We start from the raw sequence: 16,372 nt of genomic DNA on the forward strand, positions 1-16,372 counted from the left end.
CTTAATCTTGATAGAATATTAGTAATGAACCTGAATAACTTGACTTGAGCTTACTTTAAATTTCCACCTCAAAATGTTTAAGTCAAATTACCAAAAAGACAAGCAATAATAAATGCTGGCAAGGACATGAAAAAAAGGGAACCCTTGTGCCCTGTTGGTGGGATTGTCAACTGGTACAGCTGCCAGGGAAAAAGGTATGAAGGGTCCTCAAAAAATTAAAAATAAAACTATCGTATGATCCAGCAATTCAACTTCCAAAAAAAATATTCAAAGGAAGCAAAAACACTGTGTGGAAAAGATATGGGCACACCATGTTCATAGCAGAGTTATTACAATCGCCATCACAGGGAAACAAACTAAGAATCCATCAACACATGAATGGATAAAGACGTTGTGGTGTTTATACAATAGAATAGTATTCAATCATAAAAAGAAGGAAGTTCTGCCATCTGCCATTTGCTACAACACGGACAGACCTTGAGAGCATTATGCTAAGTGAAACAAGGCAGACAGAGAAGGACAAGTACTGCGTGACCTCATATGCGGAATCTAAAAAACAAACAAACTCATAGAAAAAGAGTAAGATTTGTGTTCACCAGAGGCAGGGGTGGGATAAGGGAATTAGAGAAACATGGTTAAATGCTACAAATTTCCAGTTATAAGATAATTGCTCTGAGGGTAGTGTACAATGTACTGACTATGCTTAACATTATTGAATGGTAATGTTTGACAGTTGTTAAGGGAGTAAAACCTAAGCGTTCTCATCAGAGTTTTTTGGTTTGGGTTTTTTTCTGTACCTATATGAGATGATGGATGTTCACACACTTATTGTGGTGATCATTTCACAATACACGTTAATCAAATCATTATGCTGTACATCCTAAGTTTATACAGTGCTGTATGTCAATTGTATCTCAATAAAAATGGGAAAAAAATCAATTGAGAAAAATGAAATAGATATTTTGAGCCAAAATGCAAAGGCATAAGTGTGTAAAATTTGAGAACGATAAGAGCTGTCTCAGCAACTCTATGTATGCAAATACAGATCCATCAGGTAATCAGCCCAAGCTGAGTGGTTAGTAGGTACACAGCCCTAGGCTTGACTCTCATTCAGCAAGGTCTCTATAATAAACAGAGAAGCCAGCGACTCGCCATGAAATCTCCACTTCAGCCCTGCGTACATCTGTTGAGTGTCTCCTCTGCTCAAGTGCAGAAGCACACCTTTCCACCCAACCATTTTAATAACAAAATACATTCTGGGATTGACTAAAAGTTCTAGTCACTCTCTTGAAGAAAATTACCATGGCTCAACATTATTCCAAACATTTATCTAATTAAAATTTTGATGGCCAAAAAGCACATGAAAAGATGCTCAACATCACCATTAGTAGAGGAACATAAATCAAAACTGCAGTGAGGTATCATCTCATACCAGTCAGTATGTCCATCATCAAAAAGTCTACAATAATTTCTAGGGAGGGTATGGAGAAAAGAGAACCATTCTACACTGTTGGTGGAAATGTAAACTGCTACGGCCACTAGAAAAGAGTATGGAAGGTCCTTACAAAACTAAACATAAAACCACCATATGATCCAGCAATCATAAGGTATTTTAAACTTAAAACTACTGTATGATCTTGGCATATATCTGGAAAAACCATGATTCAAAAAGACACATGCACCCCAATGTTCATTGCCACACCAGTAGTTAAGACATGGAAGGAACCTAAGTGTCCATCACAGGGAAATGGGTAAAGAAGATGTGATATATCTACAATGGAATATTACTTATCCATAAAAAAGAATGAAATAAAGCCATTTGCAGCAACATGACCTAGAGATTATCATACGAAGTACAATGTCAGACAAGAAAAACAAATGTCAATGATATCACTTATATGTGGAATCTAAAAAAATGATATAAATGAACTTATTTACAAAGCAAAAAGAGATTCACAGACTTTGAAAACAAACTTATGGTTACCAAAGGGGAAAGTTGGGGAGGAGGAAAAAAATAGGAGTTAGTATTTAACATGTGCTACACTACTATATATAAAACATGTAATAAACAAGGACCTACTGTATAATACTGGAAACTATTCAATATTTTTAATAACCTATAATGGAAAAGAATCTGAAAAAGAATAGATATATGTGTTTGTATAACAGAATCACTTTAATGTACACCTGATGCTAAGGCAAGATTGTGAATCAACTGTACTCCAACATAAAATAATTTTTTTGTTGTTGTTGTTTTGGGCCACACACAGCATATGGAAGTTCCCAAGCTAGGGGTCAAATCAGAGCTGCAGCTGCCAGCCTATGCCACAGCCATAGCCATGCCAGATCTTTAACCCACTGAGCGAGGCCAGGGACCAAACCTGGGTCCTCATGGATGTTAGTCAGATTTGTTTCCATGGAGCCACGTTGGGAACTCCCTAAAATAAATTTTTTTAAAGAAATTTAAAATAAAATGTACATGGGGGGACAAGAATAAGGGCATATTTGTTTGAACATAGCATTATCCAACATTTTCTAACCACTATTTGCAAAGCACTATAACTTAATAAGATGGTCTTACAACACAAATTTCCTAATAGTCTCAGAAAAGTGTGAGCAAATCCCAGAGAACCATCAGGATTTCTCAAATAGACAGGGCCATTTTAAACTGAATGAACATCTAATGTAGATACTATTTTTATCCCCAGGTTATTGATGAGAAAACAGGTGCAAGGAGGGGTAATTATCTTTCCCAAGGTCATAACTTGCTTACTTTACATAAGATGTGACAGCTTGAACAAGTCCTGTAGCCCTCCTCATCTTTAGGAATATTTTTTATTTAAAAAATGTGATAGATTTAACTGAATAAAGGACCAAGAATGTAAAAGCCTTCGATGGAAGCAGACAGTCCCCCTCCCTCTCATTCAAAGACCCATGGGAGAAAAGAGCGCAACCTGGAAAACACATTCAACTAATCTTTCAATAGCTTTTGCAAAACATCAGCAGCCCTTCCTCCCTATCACTGAACAACTGGCTGAGACTGACTCAGAGTTCTTGGCTGTCTCTGTTGTGGGATGGAATCATATTTCTTTAAAACAGAAATTTGAGTGAGTGAAGGAGAGATGCACTCTAACCTCTAACTAAGAAAGAAAGGCTTGCCTGTAATGCCAGGAATCTGAAAAACAAACAGGATGAGTTTGCGTATTGATTGGATGAGCACAATTCTAGCAAATAGGAGGGAAAATTCCCCAAAAGAGGGCAAAAATCAGTTTTTTAATCATCCAAGCTCAGTGCACAGCTTTGGCAGGCTCTAACAAGTTCATGAGACATGGGAATCACAGATAGCGTACTTGAAGGTGCAAGCAGTGAGGATGGTCAAACAACCAGACTAAAAACACCACAATATTAGAAGAGACAGAGCCTAAGACAATGAGAAAAGAGATGAAGAAGAGGATGGCAGAAATTCCCTGGTGGCCTAGCAGTTAAAGATTCAGCATTGTCACTGCTGTGGCTCGGGTTCCATCCCTGGCCTGGGAATTTGATGTCAGTCAAATGTAAAATACCCACTTATAAGACCATCTTATTAAGTGATAGTGCTTTGCAAATAGTTGTTATAAAATGTTAGATAATCCTATGTTCCTTTTCTTTTCCAATAAACAGAAGACATCAGGAGTCATTTTATATGCAAAGGGTCACACAGCAAAAAAAAAAAAAAAAGAAATGCATGGGGGAAAACATTTTAAAGAGCTTTTTTGTAAAAGCTATCAAAAGGAGGGAAGGTAGAGGGAAAATAATAAGGAGGGAAAAATAATCTGACAAAAGCAAAGAGAAGTAATGTTGAGAGATGTAGCCCTGAATTAGGTGGCTCACAAAAAAAATGCCTCTCGGTATTAGGAAAGACACCTCAAAGAAATAACTAATTTGGTAGCCTACACAGTTCCCTTTGTTTTGTGCATCCTTGGTCCCTTCTTTTGGCAAATTCCTTCACTTTTTTCAAGACTCTGCTCAAATCTCATTCTCTCAGCAAACTCTTGGTTCACCCCCTCAAGAATTCCTCGGGTGAAATTCAAAATCGGCCCCCGTACACAGAGGACAAGAGAGGAAAGAAAGAAGCAGGCCATTCCATATTGGTAGGTAGCAGGCTTAATAAACAAGGGAACATATATGACTCTTGTCTTGGGCAACCACAACACAAGTAGATCTCTGCACCTGTTCTACAAAGAAAGTCATAAAAGTCATAAAACCCTTAGTGGAGTTCAGCCAAGAATTCAGCCCAGAAGTTCCCAACAACTCCTTACTCTCTAAAGGCTATGTCCTTGAAAGATCTCCTAGTGTGGGAATTGTGAGCAGAATGTACATTCCAAGGACAGAGGACGGATTGAGGAGTCTCTCATTGCCTGGGTCCAACCCTTGGGTCAACTGGCAGCTGTGTCCTCTCTATGACTCCGGCCAATACAAAACTCCCCTGATACTTCCCTCTGAGGCCAAGGATGTACACCTATGTCTTTGGTTCCTCTATTAAATCTCCTTGTAAACTTGTATTGTCATTATTTATTTCTGTGGTTATCTGCCCCAATTGGCTGTGAGCTCCTTAAGAGCCAAGGTTTGCCTTAGAAATATTTGCATTCTTTGGAGTTCCCACTGTGGCACAGCAGTAACAAACCCAACTAGTATCCATAAGGACACGGGTTCGATCCCTGGCCCCACTGTGTGAGTTAAGGATCTTGCATTGCCATGAGCTGCAATGTAGGTTGCAGATGAGGCTCAGATGTGGCATTGTTGTGACTGTGGTGTAGGCTGGCAACCACATCCCCTGGCCTGAGAACTTCCATATGCCACAGGTAGAGCCAAGAAGAAAGAAAGAAAGAAAGAAAGGAAGGAAGGAAGGAAGGAAGGAAGGAAGGAAGGAAGGAAGGAAGAAAGAAAGAAAGAAAGAAAGAAAGAAAGAAAGAAAGAAAGAAAGAAAGAAAGAAAGAAAGAAAGAAAGAAAAAAAGAAAGAAAGAAAGCAAGCAAGCATCCTCAGTGAATACATAACATATTGCTTCCCCCAAAGTATGAGTTCAACAACTGTTTGTGAATTATGGTGGCAATTCTATTAAGAATACAACATTTATTACCAGAAATAAGAATATGTGTTTTTCTCATGGTTGACAGAAGGGTTGAAAAGGGACCAGAGGAATTTGTGTTTTCTGGGTTTTTTTAAGAAACAAGGGAAATTTAGGGTTTTTGCTTCTAGTATTTCAGTTTGGAAAATATGACAGTTTCCAAAGGTAGCCTGTGGCATAATTGTAAAAACCAGGTTAAGGTGCTAAAACATTCACCTGAAATTGCAGTAAAATTAGAAATCTGTTTTTTTAAATGGCCAGAATAACTGAAAAATTAAATAAAAACCTGATGTGGTTATGAAATGAAAAAAAAAGGCCTTCAAAATGCCTTATTAATCAGCACTGAATTTTAAATAGTTTAAACATTAACTCTTTGCTGCAGGGGGTGTCAAAGGCAAGGGATCTTGTAATGCTAATTGCTAAAATACTCCTAATTTGTTTCTGAGGGTTTGAAATAGCTCTTAATTGCTCTATCTTTGATCAAGGCAAAGAAAAAAATCATTAATGTTAAGTTCATTTAGTATTCTCAGACCCAACAAAGGGCACATATGTTAAAAATGTTAAAGCATAACCAAAAATTAAAATCTAAACAGTTTGCAGAAAATTTAATTGACAATAAATGTAAAGATAGACTTTTCTCCTTTATCTGTAACTCCTGGTATACAGGTGTCTCATCATCATCTGCTTTAATTTTACAGAAATTTCAAGATTGTATTTTTCTCATCTGAATGTTGAAAATATTTTAGGACCATTCTATATTTTCAGTTCAGTAGCTTAGATATACTCATTTATGTCATTTTAAGAGATATAAATTGCAAGTAAGACGGCATCAGGATTTCCTAGAATATTTCCCAAAATAACAACAGTGTGTGTTTCATCAAAAATTTGATTACTTTTACCACAATTCTTCATTTAAAGTCTGGAAAATACTTTTAAAATATATTCAAACTGTCAGGTAAATGCACCAAAAATTAATTTATAGAAATAAAAATGAAGGAAAGAGAAAAGCTAGCCAAGACAGAACATTAGATCATGTCACAAATCCATTAGAAGCCAGAAAAACTCTATGAAAAATAAAGAGGAAAAATTCAGAGCTATTAGCAATGAATACTAAAAGGAGGTCCTAACTCTTTTTTTTTTTTTTAATATAAGGATTCCACTATTCTCTGAAAACATACAATATTTTCACCCAAGTGATCCCAACAGAAACAGTAAGCAGAAAAACATAATTTGGGGAAATATTCTTAGCACTTTCCCAACTGGGCTCCTGAGAAGACTAATTCCACAGCTGTGTGTGCGCACACATACACACATACATACACAATATTTCGTGGCCAAATCAGAAGGAAAAAACACTGAGTCAATAGCAGCAAATGCTTCTATCACTCTTCAAGACACTTTGAGTAACTCACAATAACCTCGTCAATAGCCATTCACTCAACCTCTGGCTCCCTCTGATCCACTCATTAGATCACAGCCAGAGAGATTTTAAATCACAACCAGATCATGTGATCATGATCCCACCACCTTCTAAAACCTTTTAGTATTTTTCTTCAGTGGAATACACTGCAAACTTCTTACAATTGTCTTACAACCCTCTGCATGACCTGACCTTACACCTAACTCTCCCCCTGGTTTACCTCTCTCACCTTGTGACGGTCATAAAGCTCTCTGCGTTCTTTCTTACATCAGGGATTTTGCACTTGGTCTATATGATGAGAATGGCTACCTGCTCTTTGACCAGCTTTCAGCATAAGTGTCCCCCATCCTAGGAGCCTTTCCTAAACACCGCCTAAATAAGTCCTCACCATCAACAAGTTTTTTTTTTCCTTAACTTTTCCACAATGCGCTAATTACTGTTCATTTCTATGTATTTTCTGGCTCCTCACAGGGCTATAAGCTTAATGCGGATAGCACCCATGATGTCTTAGTACACAATTATATTCTCAGATCCTAGCAAGGGCCTGGGACATAAGGACGCCATATATATTTGATGAATATTTGATGAAAGAGTCCTTGATGAATGAATAAATGAACATTTGAAAATTTGGCAGGGCCCTACCTGATCTATACCTGAGATAACTTATTACTTTCCAAAGTTAACAGGTGTTTTTTCTTTTCCAAAGTCCCTCTTTCCTTAGAACTCTGTTCCTTTCAGCTTTGCACAGGAGCTTGGGTTTCAGTACCCAGCCCACACTCACTCAAGATATTCTTCTTCCAACTTCGTTCTCTTTTCTCAAAATTGCTTTGGCTACTTGGGGTTTTCATATGTGGTTCCATAGGAATTTTAGGATTGTTTTTTATATCTCAGTGGTTAAAAAATATCATTGGAATTTTGATAGGGATTACATAGAATCTATAGACTGAAACAGTATGATACTGGCAGAAAGATAGACATTTAGGCAATAGAATAGAACAGAATAGAATGCCCCCAAAATAAAACAACATATATACAATAACTAATCTTGAGTGCCAAGAGTACACAATGGGGAATGGATAGTCTTTTCAACAAATGGTGTTAGGAAAACTGGATAGTCAGATACTTTTGGACCCTCATTTTGTACCACTTACAAAAATAAACTCAAAACATATTAAAGTTTAAATGTAAGACTTAAACTATAAAATTCCTAGGGGAAAACAGACAAAAAGCTCCTTGACATTGTTCTTGGCAGTGATTGCTGCATACAATCCCAAAGCACAGGCAATGAAAGAAAAAATATTGTTGGAGTTCCCGTCATAGCTCAGTTGAAACAAATCTGACTAGCATCCATGAGGATACAGGTTCGATCCCTGGCCTAGCTCTGTGGGTTAAGGATCCAGTGTTGCCTTTGTGGTGTAGGTCGCAGACACAGCTCGGATCTGGTGTTGCTGTGGCTGTGGTATAAGCCAGCAGCTACAGCTCCAATTCTACCCCTAGACTGGGAACCTCCATGTGCCATGGTGAAGCCCTAAAAAAAAGCAAAAATATATTTTTTAAAAATGTAGTAGTTGGAGTTCCCATCATGGCTCAGCAGAAACAAATCTGACTAGGAACCATGAGGTTGCAGGTTCGATCCCTGGTCTTGCTCAGTGGGTTAAGGATCCAGCGTTGCCACAGTGGGTTAAGGATCCAGCGTTGCCATGAGCTGTAGTATAGGTTGCAGACACAGCTCGGATCTGGCGTTGCTGTAGCTGTGGTGTTGGCCGGCGGCTACAGCTCCGATTAGACCCCTAGCCTGGGAACCTCCATATGCCACAGGGGCGGCCCTAAAAAAGACAAAAAAAAAAAAAAAAAAAAAAAAGATAACAAGTGTTATTGAGAACGTGTAAAATTAGAACATTTGCACACTATTGGTGGGAATGTAGAATGGGGCAGCTGCTATGGAAAACAATATGGAATTTCCTCAAAAAATTTAAAAATAGAACTACCGTATGACTCATATACATATACATATACATATACATATACATACACAAAAGAATTAGAATCAGGAGGATCTGAAAGAGATATACATACCCTCACATTCATTGCAACATTGTTCACAATAGCAAAAATATGGAAACAACTTATGTCTATCAATAGATGGATGAATAAAAGAAATGTGATATACACATGTAATTGGATATTATTCAACCTTCAAAAGGAAGAAAATCCTGCCATGAAACATCATGAATGAACCTGAAGATATTATCCCAAGCAAAGTAAGCCGGTCACAGAAGGACAAATATTATGATTCCATATAGATGAGGAATCTAAAATAGTCAAATCCAGGAGTTCCCGTTATGGCTCAGTTGTTAACGGAACTAAATAGTATCCATGAGGATGCGGGTTCAGTCCTTGGCCCTGTTCAGCGGGTTAAGGATCCAGCGTTGCCATGAGCTGTGGCAGATGTAGTTGGCAGACACGGCTCGGATCCTGTGTTGCTGTGGCTGTGGTGTAGGCCGGCAGCTTGACCCCTGGCCTGGGAACCTCCATATGTCACAGGTGTACCCCTAAAAAGACAAAAGACAAATAAAATAAAATAAAATAGGAAAATCCATACAAGCAGAGAGTGGAATGGTGGATGCCAGGTGTTGGGGACAGAGGAAAATGGGGGTAGTTTTCAACAGGTATAAAAGTCTTACAAGAGTATTGAGTTCTGGAGGATTGGCTGTAAAACATAGCGCCCATGGTTCACAATGATGCACTGTGCCTTTAAAAATTAGCAGAGCGAATCTCATGTCGTATTATTAACACACATACACACAAGGTGGGCATGAGACAACTTTTGAAGGTGATGGATATGTTTATTACATTGTGGCGATAGTTTCATAGGCACATGCATAGTTCAAATTGTACACATTATACATGTGCAGTTTTTGTATCTAATTATACATCAAGAAAAGCTGTTAAACCTACTAAATGGAAGGCAACTGTATTTGATATTTCCTAATAACCTATAAGGGAAAAGAATCTGAAAAAAATGGACACTGATGTATGTGTAACTCAATCACTTTGCTGTACACCTGAAACTAACACAACATTGTAAATGAACTATACATACGTCAATAAACAAATAATTGATTAAAAATAAAAGTTTACCAAAGTAAAATATTTTGTAAAATACTAAATGGAAAGTCGAATTAAAAGTGATTGTAGAGGAGTTTCCATCATGGTGCAGCGGAAATAAATCCGACTAGGAACCATGAGGTTGCAGGTTCGATCCCTGGCCTCACTCAGCGGGTAAAGGATCCAGCATTGCCATGAGCTGTGATGTAGTTTGCAGATGCGACTTGGATTTGATGTGGCTCTGGCTGTGGTGTAGGCCAGCAGCTGTAGCTCCAGTTGGACCCCTAGACTGGGAACTTCTATATGTCACGGGTGTGGCCCTAAAAAGCAAAAAAAAAAAAAAAAAAAAAAAAAAAGATAAAAGTAATTGTAGAAACAAAAAAGCACTGTCCTCTCTCCTTGCATAGCCCATGACCAGGTTCAGCAATACTCAACAGGTAGCTCCTATGACATGACTCTCTACTACTCTAGCACATGTGCCTTTTATGTGTCAACTTGGCTAGGCCACAGTGCCTGGATAGTTGATCAAACACCAGTCCAGATGTTGCTGTAAAGGTGTTTTTAGATGATATTAACTTTCAAATCAGTGGACTTTAAGAAAAACAGGTTACCCTCCGTAATGTGATTGGGCCTCCTCGCATCAGTTGAGGCTTTAAGAAAAATACTGACTTGCCCTAGGAAGAGGTAATTCTGCCGTCAGACTGTCTAGCAATTCAAGTACAACATCAATTCTTCTCTGTATCCCCAGCCTGCCAGCCAGCCCTGCAAACGTTGTGCTTGCCAGGCTCCACAATTGCCTGAATCAATTTCTTAAAGCCCACATACACACACACACACACACACACACACACACACACACACACACACCCTATTGGTTCTGTTTCTCTGAAGAAACCTGTCTAATATAGTCATGTGTTTAAAAAAATGAAGAAAAAGACATATTTTTTAAATTTTATCCAAAATCTTACAGAAGATTTTACAGAAGTTTCCATCTTAGCCTAGCACTTTTCAAAGAGCCACCAAAACAATTCTTAATATATTGTCTCTATTTTTTTCGTTTTTAAAATTTTGGTTGAAACATAGTTGATTAAATGTTGTGATCATTTCTGCTGCACAACAAAGTGATTCAGATACATATATCCACATCCATTCTACTTCAGACTCTTTTCCTGTATAGATTATCACAGAACAGTGGGTAGAGTTCCCTGTGCTATACAGCAGGTCCCCATTGGCCAGTCATTCCATATACCACAGTGTGCATATGCCAATCCCAAAGCCCCAGGCCATCCCCGCCCCCTCTTCCCATCCCCTTTGGTAACCATAAGTGTGTTTTCAAAGTCTGTGAGTAATTCTTAATATTGTAAAACAGAATTTATTTTATCCACAAAACAAGGGTGCTACAGTTTATTTCCCTTCTTTTTTAAAAAGGCTAAACTACAATAGTTAAAATTTGTAAGTATTTATAATTTGCACTGAGAAAAACTTCCTGAGGTAACATCTATGACAAAAACACACAAAACCAAACTCAATCAATTGGGGTTACACATAACCTTTTAATTACCAGAAAAAGAGGTTGAGATGGAGCATTTCCAGCTTTATATGTGAAACGACATGCTGCTTTAATTTTTAATTAATTCCCAAACTGTCATTTCAAAAGACCAGTCAGCCATTAAGCCACATCGGATTTGGAGTTTTCAGATTTGAGGGTCAACAGGCAACAGTTCAGAGCTTCCTAATAGTAAGGAAAATAGAACAGCTTTTTATGGAGATCTACGAGGATTTAAATGAGTATAGCTGTTAAGAGTTTCCTATTTGATAAGCATCCATAGGTTCCTGCCTCAGAACACTAATAAAATGGAAGGTTGGCTGTCAATTTCAAAGCATCCTAGCTAAGCTAAAAACAGACAATCTGCAGACCAGATATCTAATTAAACTGATCAACTTGTTTCCCTCCATGGTTTATACGCTTGTCACCAGAGGTCATTAGGTACTATTCTGAGAGTGTGGACATGTACATACATACAGAAACATAAAGGGTCCTATTTAATAGTATAATAATTATATCAATAGTCATCATGAACAGTGTGATGGCAGCCTCTGTGCTAAGTATTTGACATTCAAAGTCTCATTTAAAGCTTACTCCAATCCATGGAATTCCCAGTGTGGCTCAGTGGCTAATGAACCCGACTAGCATCCATGAGGATGTGGGTTCAAACCCTGGCTTCGCTCAGGGGGTAAAGAATTTAGCATTGCCATGAGCTGTGGTGTAGGTCGCAGACACAGCTCAGATCCCACATTGCTGTCGCTGTGGCATAAGCCAGCGGCTACAGCTTTGATTTGACCGCTAGCCTGGGAAACTCCATATGCTGTGGGTGTGGCCCTAAAAAGACAAGGGAAAAAAAAAAAAAAAAACTTACTCCAGTCCTTTGGGGTAGGTACTTTTTTTTGTTCTCATCTTCCAAGTGAGGAATATAAGGCTTCCAAGGGTTAAAACTGTCAGATCTCAAAAATAATATGATGTCCCTCATAGGTGGAATCTAAAAGATGCAGATGAACTTGTTTGCAGAGCAGAGGAAGACATGCAGACTTTGACAGCAGGCTTTCAGTTACCAAAGGGAACAGGTTGGGGGGAGGTGGTGGACTAGGGGGTTGGGATTGGCATAGGCATACTTTAGTGTATGGAACGATTGATCAGTGGGGACCTGCTGTTTAACACAGGGAGCTCTACCCAGTAGTCTGTGATGGGAAAAGAATCTGAAAAAGAATAGATATGTGTCCATATATAACTGAATCACTATGTTGAACAGCAGAAATTGTCAAAACATTGTAAATCAACTACACTTCAATAAAGCTTCAAAAAATGAAAAAAAAAAATGCCAGCTCTAGAAACTGACAGAGATGAGGCCCAAATCTCAGTCTAGGAACCCACTCACTAAGTTTCAGGTTTCTCAGTGTAAAAGGGAAAAAATAATAATAATAATGGCACCAATTGCACATAACGTGCTTTTGTGTTTCCAGACCTTTCATATATTTGGATATTTTGTATTAATTTAATCCTAGCTACAATAATACCCATTTTATAGATAAGGAACTATGGTAAAAAGTGCAAAATAATTTGCCCGAAATCAGACAAGAAGTAAATAGTGAAGCTGGGGTTCAAGGCCAAGCATGCAGCTCCCTCTTCATCCACTGTTATTATATGATAGCTATTCATTAAGAAACACAAAAGAGTTTTAGAAGTTCTGCAAGATCAAAACTATTTTAATAAATATACTAAGATACCATTTGTTCTCCTTACTCTCATTCTCTCAAGAATTTTACACTGGGAGTTTTCCAGAGGTTGTGTGATGTATGATATTGCCACAAATTGTATGGAGAAAAAATTATGAGAATCCTGCAGTCATCTATAAAGGTAGTTGTCATGAGACATTGCAAAAAGTGAAAAAATGCCACCCTTTGGGAAAATGTAGCTATTTTTCACTTGAAAAAAATGATTTATTGACAAAAGTGGGTTTATCTTCATACTTCCTTCTTCAAAGGAAATAGTAAGTAAATATTATTTTTCCTGTTTAAATTTTTAACATGATAAATATTGATAGATATAAAGCATAAACAAAGGCTCTTTGGGGTCCTCAAAAAGTTTTAAGAATACAAAGGGGAATTGGAAACCCCAAAGTCAGAGAATGGCTGGTGTGCTAGATGTTATGTATTTTCAATGATAGTACCTAGTCATAGAGCTTTCAGTGAGATTAAATAGATAATTCATGTGAAGAGCTTAACACACGGCACATGGAGAGTGTCAGCATATGTCAATAATTATTTACATCGTTATTAGGGATGAAACAACTTGCCCGAGGTAACACTGTTAGTGGCAGACCAGGGACCTCAAAAAGCTTCAGTTCTCAATGATAATGTAATAAGCTGCATTCAGTAATTATTTAATAAACTTGATGACCAAATTCACTTACAACTGAAGTACCACAGAAGAGTTCCCTGGTGGTCTAGTGTTTAGGACTTGGCCTTTTCACCACTGCTCCCTGGGTTCAATCCTTGGTCTGTGAGCCCACATCAAGCTGCTACCTGCCAAGGCAAAAAATAAAATAAATAAAATAAAATAGTACTGATGGGGTGGACTGGGCACAGGTAGATGTAGAAGTCCCAATAAGAGACCACAGATAGAGAGGGAAACCTAGAGGACTTTGGGAGATTACTGTCAGTTAATAACAGCTCGAGAGGGCCATCAGAACAAGGAAGGCTCACTTGACTAGTGGAGGCACGAGATATGCCTCAGGTCTTTGGGTGAGAGATGGGGTGAAGCCTGCATTCAGGTTCAGACAAAGGGCAAGAGTTTCGGACCACCCTTCTGCTGCTTTGAATAAGCACCATGCCAGTCCTAGTTTGACCTTATAGAGTCAAATACCCTCTTACCTGATACCAAGGAGGAGCTACTTCTTGAAGGAAGAGGAAGAGGCAGTCTTTTCCCTCCCCGACTCCCCTTGGATGATAAAACTGGTAGCCCACCTCATCCTGGGGGCAGAGCCTCCTTGTCTGCCCACTTGCATCTCTCATAAGAATCCTGTCTTAATAAATCTACTTCTTGCCTATCGCTTTGTCTCTCACTGAATTCTTTCTGCACTAAGGCACGAAGAACCTGAACCTTAGTAAGTCCAGACACTGGGTGAATGATTCTAATTTAAAAACTGTGGGTTCAAGTCCCAATCTGTGTTCTGGCTAGGTTCAAGACATAAGTGCTATCAGTTTCAGTAACACAGAAAAGAGAACTACCTGTAACTAACACCAACTGAGACGCAAAATGATGGGGTAAAAAGAATTCGGAGCCAATAACAATGACCGATGTTCCAGGCCCGATTTTGCCATTAGCTAAATGTTTTACCATAGGCAAATCACTTGAAATCTCTGAATTATTGTGTTCACATGTTTAAAACAAAGAAATGTGTATATCTTTTATTTACTTCGAAAGTATAAAATGACTTAATTTATGTTAAAGTGCTCCGAAAAGTATAAAATGAGAAAAAATTTTCCTATCTCACTTCTCATGACACAATAAATTCCAGAGGGATTAAAAATGTTAATGTCGGAGTTCCCATTGTGGCGCAGTGGTTAACGAATCCAACTAGGAACCATGAGGTTTCGGGTTTGGTCCCTGCCCTTGCTCAGTGGGTTAAGGATCCAGCGTTGCTGTGAGCTGTGGTGTAGATTGCAGATGCGGCTTGGATCCAGTGTTGTTGTGGCTCTAGTGTAGGCCAGTGACTGCAGCTCCGATTCAACCCTTAGCCTGGGAACCTCCATATGCTGCCGGAGTGGCCCAAGAAATAGCAAAAAGACAAAAAAAAAAAAAAAAGTTAATGTCAAAATGCAACCAAAAATTACTAGATGAATATAAAGGAGAAAATTTATATACACTTAGGGTAAGGAGAAACTTTCTCAATATGACAAGAAAGAGGAAATATTCTATAAAAGTACTGGGGCTGCATCAAAGAGAATAAACTACTTAGGAAAAAATTTATTAAAAGAAACAAAAGATTCTATACTAAAAACAATGAAACATTGTTGAAAGAATTAAAGACCTAAATAAATGGAAGACATGTCACATGCATGATGGAAGACTTAATATCGTTTTGATGATTTTGCTTCTCCAAATGATCCGACGAATCCTTGCCAAAATTTCAATTGCCTTTTTTGCAGAAGTTGACCAACTGATCTTAAAATTCATTTGGAAATGCAAGAAACACAGAATAGCAAAAAACAAAAACAAAAAAAACAAAGTTGACTGTGTCACATTTTCTGATTTCAAGGCTTACAAAGCTACACTAATCAAGACATTGTGATACTGGCATAAGAATAGACATGGCTCAATGCAGTAGAATTGAGAGCCCAGAAATAAACCCTTACATTTATGTTCATTTGATTTTCAACAAGTATGACAACACAATTCAATAGGGAAATAAGTGCCTTTCAACAAATGATGCTGGGACAATTGGATAACTAAGTGCAAAAGAATGAATTTGGACTCCTATCTCATCCTATGTAGAAAAGTTAACTTGATTGAAATCGAAGAGATCTGAATGTGAGAGCTACAAGACTCTGAGAATAAAACAGCAACAACTCTTTGTGAATTAGGGTTACTCAATGATTTCTTAGATATGACATATCCAAAGGCATATAAGAAAAAATAGATAGGAGTCCCCATTGTAGCTCAGCAGTAACAAATCCAACTAGTACCTGTGAGGATGTGGGTTTGATCCTTGGTCTCACTCAGTGGGTTAAGAATTTGGCATTACCATGAGCTTTGGTGTAGGTTAAGGATGCGGCTGGGATCTGGCATTGCTGTGGCTATGATTTGACCCCTAGCCTGGAAAATTCCATATGTGGCCCTAAAAAATCAAAGAAAGAAAGGAAGGGAGGAAGGGAGGGAGGAAAAAGTAGATAAATTTGACTTCATCAAAACGAATTAGAACTTTGTACTACAGAAGGCACCACCAGAAAGTAAAAAAATAACCTCAAAAATGGAAGAAAAATTTGCAAATTATGTATCTGATAAAATTTTAACTAGAATATACAAAGAACTCTTACAACTTGAAATAAAAAGGGGGAAAAAACCTCTTAAAAATGGGTGGAGGACTTGAATAGACAATTCTCCAAGTAAAACATACAAATGGCAAACTTGCACATAAAAAGATGCTCAGTATCATTGGTCATTAAAAAAACACAAATCAA

The sequence above is a fragment of the Sus scrofa genome, chromosome 15 (assembly GCF_000003025.6).
Source record: "Sus scrofa isolate TJ Tabasco breed Duroc chromosome 15, Sscrofa11.1, whole genome shotgun sequence".
Taxonomy (NCBI): domain Eukaryota; kingdom Metazoa; phylum Chordata; class Mammalia; order Artiodactyla; family Suidae; genus Sus; species Sus scrofa.